The following is a 6,172-nucleotide window of genomic DNA, read 5'->3' as shown; positions in this document are numbered from 1 at the left end:
TTGTGATCCTTTGTTTGGTGAGTCTCTATGTCTTTTGTGCTCCTTGAATTTATAGGCTGTGAAGTTTGCAATTATGGAGTTTTGTTTCATAAGAAGCAACGAAAAAGGATGTTAGGTTCCATCACAAGGCCTACTATTTTATTTTCAAAGATGTTAATGTAAAATATTACACCTACCACTTTTTTTGGGTATTTTTTGATAATACAGATGGATACTGACTGGAGATTTTACGTTGGTTTTAGGAAATAGGCAGGCTACTAGAATTTCATCGCTGGTGGTTGATAATCCTTTTAAAGCCAATCCATTCCCCACCCGAAAGAAAATGAAAGAAAGAGAGAGAAGAAAAAAAAAAAAAAACAGTTGATGATTTTTCAAAGGTACTAGCATATGTTGAAAAGGAAATTGGGTCCAAACATCAGACCAGTTCAACGACCCAAAGTGGGTGTCAGCTGATTGTGTGCCCACATATATTCAGAAGGGATTGAGTCAAAGTGGTGGGCCAGTTGCTAGAGGCTACATGGTTGATGTGTTATATTGGTTTGACTACCCATTTTAATGTTCATGAATTCTCTTCATTTAGTTGAATTGTGTTTCTTTGTGACCCCCACCCCCAAGTCTGCTATTAAATTAGTCAGTTAATGGTCCTTAGGATGTTGAAGAATAATTATTATGGGTCTGAGGTTGGCTATTTACTACAGTTAATGAATCACACTCTTACCATATTTTTCATCTTTCTTGCAGCCTTGCAGGTAACCATTCCTTTGTGGTATAGAAGCTCAATATGTGTGTGTCTGAAGTCTGAATGCTGTTTTTGAGATTGCAGATTCAATCGGACTGTGTGGAGCTCTACAGAGTTTTGGTTTATGAGAAAGATTCATGTGTGACTGCACGATGTAAAGTCATATCTTTGATTTCTTCAGTTTTAACAACTTTAGGAAGGTCACCTGATATTCAGCGTGGGATTACAAGAATTTTCCACGAGACTGCCACTCCATCTGAGGTACCAAAATGTCTTTCCCAGGACATATTGTACTATTAAATGCAAGGCAAAAGTATCAACTATCACGTATCATATCTGTCAGTGATTTTAAGAGGCATATCATATCGGAGATGCATATCAAAAACTGCAGATACATATGAAAATAGTCAACGTACGCGTGGAAATACACTTTTAAGGGGGGGGGGGGGAGGAACCACACGCATAAGCAATATATAATTATCTAACCATGAAGAGTAATGGATGCTGGAAACATGGAAAGAATGGTATTGTAGCACTTCATGATTCATTTTTTAACCCAAAAGTGTGAAAAGACCACGTAAGGCAGATATGAGACTATTTTTGGTGATTTCCCCCCTTATAGGGGGTTGGGAAAAAAAAGGTTTTTTTTTTTTTTTTTATAGGGGGTGTAATTTTGGGGGTGGGGGGGGGTGTGTGGGGGGGGGGGGGTTGTTTTTGTGAATGTGGTTTAAATATTAATTTATATTTTAATTGGTGTCATTATCTATCAATTGTATTGTATTGTATTGGCCAATATAATTTGATGGTGCCTTTTGTAGAAGAAGATGAAGACGAAGACTAAGAGGCATTTCCTATCATACCTATACAAACTGCTGCTTATTTTCCTTATGTGTTATGTAGGCATCTAAATAGCTTACCTATTAAGATGCTTAATTTCAAATTTAACGAGTATTTTTTGTGTAAACTTGGTACCATTGCATACTTCATCTTAGAAAAAAGAACTAAAACTTTGCATTTTTTATGGTTTTTCTTCACTCAGAAACAACCTGCTTATGTTTATTTTGCTCCTAAAAGATCTGTTTTATGGTCAAAACTAGGCAATTCAAATGCATTGATCTATTTTCTGGTTAATTGAGTATTGCCAAACACTGCTTTGGATGTACACCACCATACCTTGCCAGTTCATCTTGTTTTTCTGTGTATAAAATTTTATATCATTTTTCTCTTCCTCTCTCTTCTTTAGGTCAATCATTTCATGAAGTCCTACCCGTGCTTTCTAGATTTCTGAACCTTGCTTTTGTCTAAGCTGCTGCTATAGTTCAATACTATCAGTTTGTCATCTTGTCTCTGTGCACTACGCTTACTATGCCAAAATGCTACAGTTTGTTTCAGTGATGCATGCTACTTTAGATGCTGGGAAACAATTTCAGCAACTCAATATTGAAGTAGAGGACTGCAGTGGGAGGGTGGAGGAGCAGGTTGTGTATTCAGCTCTGCTGAGAAGGTTGATTTTGATAGTTTCATTATCCAACGTTATTGGTCATGCTTCTAAACTTTTTATTTTCTTAACAAAGATGTAGCTGACCAAGGGGATTAGGAGAACTTAAAATTTCTAATAGACAAAACCCGAGGTGACTGGAAAATTGTCGAATTGTTTCTACCCTTGATCTGCTTTCTGCTTTAACTTTGTTACTTCTTAACTTGTTTTCCATGCCTTATCTCGAGATACCCAAAAATTGCACAGAGTTCTTTGGAGCTCAAAGCGGCGATTAAAATCGCAAAGGAAAATTGAATTTATTAATTGGTCTAACCGAGAAACTTGACTTAGGTTGCACAATTTGGAATACATGTCTGCATCATGATCCACACATCTAGTAGAGGTAATTTCTTTTTCTTTTTGGAAGAATTAATAGAGGTAATTTCATTAACATTGAACTGGTGAAAAGAAAAATTATGGAGTCAGTTGTTATCGATCAACACATAGACTTTATTTAATTTTACTTTCCTCCATATCTTTATTTTAACCACTCAATTCTAGTCTGCTTGCATTTGCTTTAGTTCAGTACATATTTTGTTGTTCCCTATATTTCAATCTAATATATTTGATTGGATTTAAATGTGTTTGCTTATTTATGAATAATATCTTTAGTAAATGGAATAACATTTAATTGATATTTCCATATGTAAGATGTGTCGATTCTGGTTTGGTACCATTTCCAAGAATAATATATAGTATCAAACTTGTGTAAAATATGCAAGTACTATTCCGAGTCTTTGTTTGTAAACCAATGCATGGTTTGGGTTCAAAATGCCAAAAAATGGGAGCACGGAAAATTTTTGATTGACATATGGTTGAAAACTGGCCTATCTCGTTCTTGGGGTTGGGGTGAACCTGATGTTAGAACCTTACACTAACAGATAATTACAAGAAAATAAGGAAAGATACAAACCAAATTATCTCTAAGACTCAACTCACTTCACAACGGGGAAACTGTGAATGGTCCATGATAATATCTATAAGAACCTGAGCTTGTTTTCTTTTCTTCTCTTATCTTTTGCAAAGTCTTAGTTGTAAATGGTAATTGGGCATTTTCTTAGTATTATGGTAATCAGACTAATATGCTGGGGAGATCAGGCTCAAGTTTCAGATTGGATACAGGTTTTGGTTGGTGTTTGTTCTTTTTCTGCCTGGTTTACATGAAACAGGATTTGGATTCCTATTAAGGTAAAATTCTTGGATTATTTTATTTATTAATTTTCCTTCCTAATGTTTTCATCAAAGTTAGTAGGTAATTTAGTTCAACAAAAGTTTTGTCTTTTCGTTTGTTAATTATACACTCTACCTTTTTAATTTTTATTATGTTTAGGATAATATTATCTTTTCATAGCCAAAATTACTACTAGTTGATGGCATTGTTGCAATCCTAGTCATTTCATGCCATTCAACTGGTCATGCAGTAAACTTAAAATTTATGGATAATTTATTCATCATTTTTGTGTTTAGTTGGAGGTTAACTTGATTCAGCTTTGGCTCCAGTTGCCTTTGAATGCAAAGGTTCCATTAAAATGGATTGAGGTCAGTAGTACCAAAACGACAGTTCGTTGTCACCCTCCTGAAGTCTTGACATTAAAATGGATTGAGGTCAGTAGTACCAAAACGACAATTCGTTGTCACCCTCCTGAAGTCTTGACAACTTTAGATCAGTTATGACTTTCCAAAGAGGAACTTGTTGTTGCTTGGGGCTGCATTGGATATTTTCTTAATGGGCTTCTCTAAAATATTATCCTGAATTTCGAGCTGTTCTACAAGCTCTAGCTGCTTTGGATTGTCTGCATTCAGTTGCCATCCTTTTGAGAAATAAGGTTAATTTTGTCTATCATAACTAATCTTTTTTTAGTGGAATGAACTTATTTTTTAACGTCAATTTGTTACTTGTTGGATGGTTCAGTTATATTTTAACTCTTTAAGCATATGTTGCAAAATTATGTTTGGCCAACTTTTGTGGATGATGGTGAACCTGTCCAAATACATATTTGATATGGGTGCTATACAGTATGTAGTTCTAGTAGAATTTAACTGCATTTCAGATATATGAACCATCTTCAATCAGTATTGCTTGTACTTTTTTCTTCTTCAACCTCAAGTTAAAATTGCAGGTTTACTTTTGTGGATACATTTAAGAAATGTTGCTTTTGTTACTTGATGATGCATTTGCAAGGTAGCATTGACCTCAATGGTAGCTATGTAGTGGTTGTTGTTGTCATTTAACGTGTGGTCTTATTTTAGTCTATGTTAGAGTTCGAGTTTAGTACACTTCCAGTTCCAGGAATGAGTTATGATTTTAGTTTTTATATTTCAATGCATGTAACCATCTAACTTCAGTGTCAAAACAGAATAAAAGTTTTTGCTGTGATCTAAGGGATATGCAAATGTCCTTCATTGGTAGGGGTGATGTTTTGAAGCATCTAAGGGAACCACTTCAGAGGATCCTTCAACCAGTGTGTCTCCCTGTTCTGAGTTTTCTCTCTGGAGTTACATTAAAAATCTCCTGTTTTCGGGCTACAATCATTGAACTAAGTTTTCCAAATTATCTCAATTATTATCCCTAGGTTTGATTTATAAGTTGGGAAATTGATTGGACCTCCTAAGAGCTCAAGAACTTGACTTTAATTTGAGTTTTGATTTTGATTGATTACGTTCAATCTGACAGCTAACTCATTACAATCTTCTAATGGGTTTCCCCACAATTTGTGATTGATGAATAATCTAACATTCATCTGAGGATGTTGACTTCTCTGTTGTTTTTTAAAATAGTTTTTTGGTTTGTTTTTACTCGGGGATGTTCTCCAGGAGGTGACAAGCCCAAACCTAGAGTTCAACCTACCTACTGCCCACCACATCTCCGTATTCCTGGTTCTTATTCTTCTTCGGTTCTATGTGGGTTTAGATTAGTATTTTAGAATATCATGCTTATTTGATTCATTCAATTTCTTTTCTTATCATATTGTACTTCTGATTGAGTCTTCCATTCTGAAACTACAGCTTTAAGTTCTGTTTATAATCTTGGGGTTTGTTTTCAAATCACTATCTGGAATTGTGAACACAAACACCAAGGAAACACAAAGGAAAAATGAAACAGAGCAAAGATCACATGCCGATTTAATGTGGTTTATACACAATTAAGATATGCTGCCTCCCAAGCGATGGTGAAGTTTGGAAGAGAGGGCATCAGAGATCTCTCAAGAAGACCAATAGTCATGGAAGAACATTTACCCAGAAAAGTCCCAACTCAAAAACTCCCCAAACGTCTTGTTTCACTTTCTTATACACCAAGCCACAAAAGTATGCTAATACTCCTACAAGATAGGTCATTTTCTATTGTATGCCTTGGTTTCGCCTTTGCACCTCCAAAATAGGCTTAATAGGTGCAAGCCCTACACTAACATCACAGTCCTTGGGAAAAGTCCCATTCCGATTGCAATAAAAAAGTCATAATTGATCAGTCTCCGAGTGGGTACAAGAATTCGAGACACAAATACCAGAAACTCTTCAACTTTGCATCAATCTCAAAGAATCTTTTCCAGTAAGATTTTTTGAAAATTTCAAATTTTAAAATGGTTTCCTATTCTGATTCCATACCTATCAACCAATTCCTTTGTTCATGATATGCTTTTCACATTGATTCCTTGAGAGTCCCATTAGTCCAATATCTGAGATCTTCATTTCTGATCTTTTGTTTTAGTTCGGGTACCAAATTTGTATTATATTGCTATTATTTAGATCTGTTACTTATCTGTTTGTCTGTTGATGCTGGTTTGGATACTTAAAAGTCTGATTTTGTCTGCCGTTCTGGAAACCTGAAAGCCAGAATCATAGTGGGATACTTAAAAATCTGATTTTGTCTACCGTTACGGAAACCGATAGCGGAATCA

Source organism: Hakea prostrata, chromosome 6 (genome assembly GCF_041222555.1).
Source record: "Hakea prostrata isolate BN-2017 chromosome 6, UWA_Hpros_2, whole genome shotgun sequence".
Lineage (NCBI taxonomy): Eukaryota > Viridiplantae > Streptophyta > Magnoliopsida > Proteales > Proteaceae > Hakea > Hakea prostrata.
Note: the sequence above shows the minus strand (reverse complement) of the source record.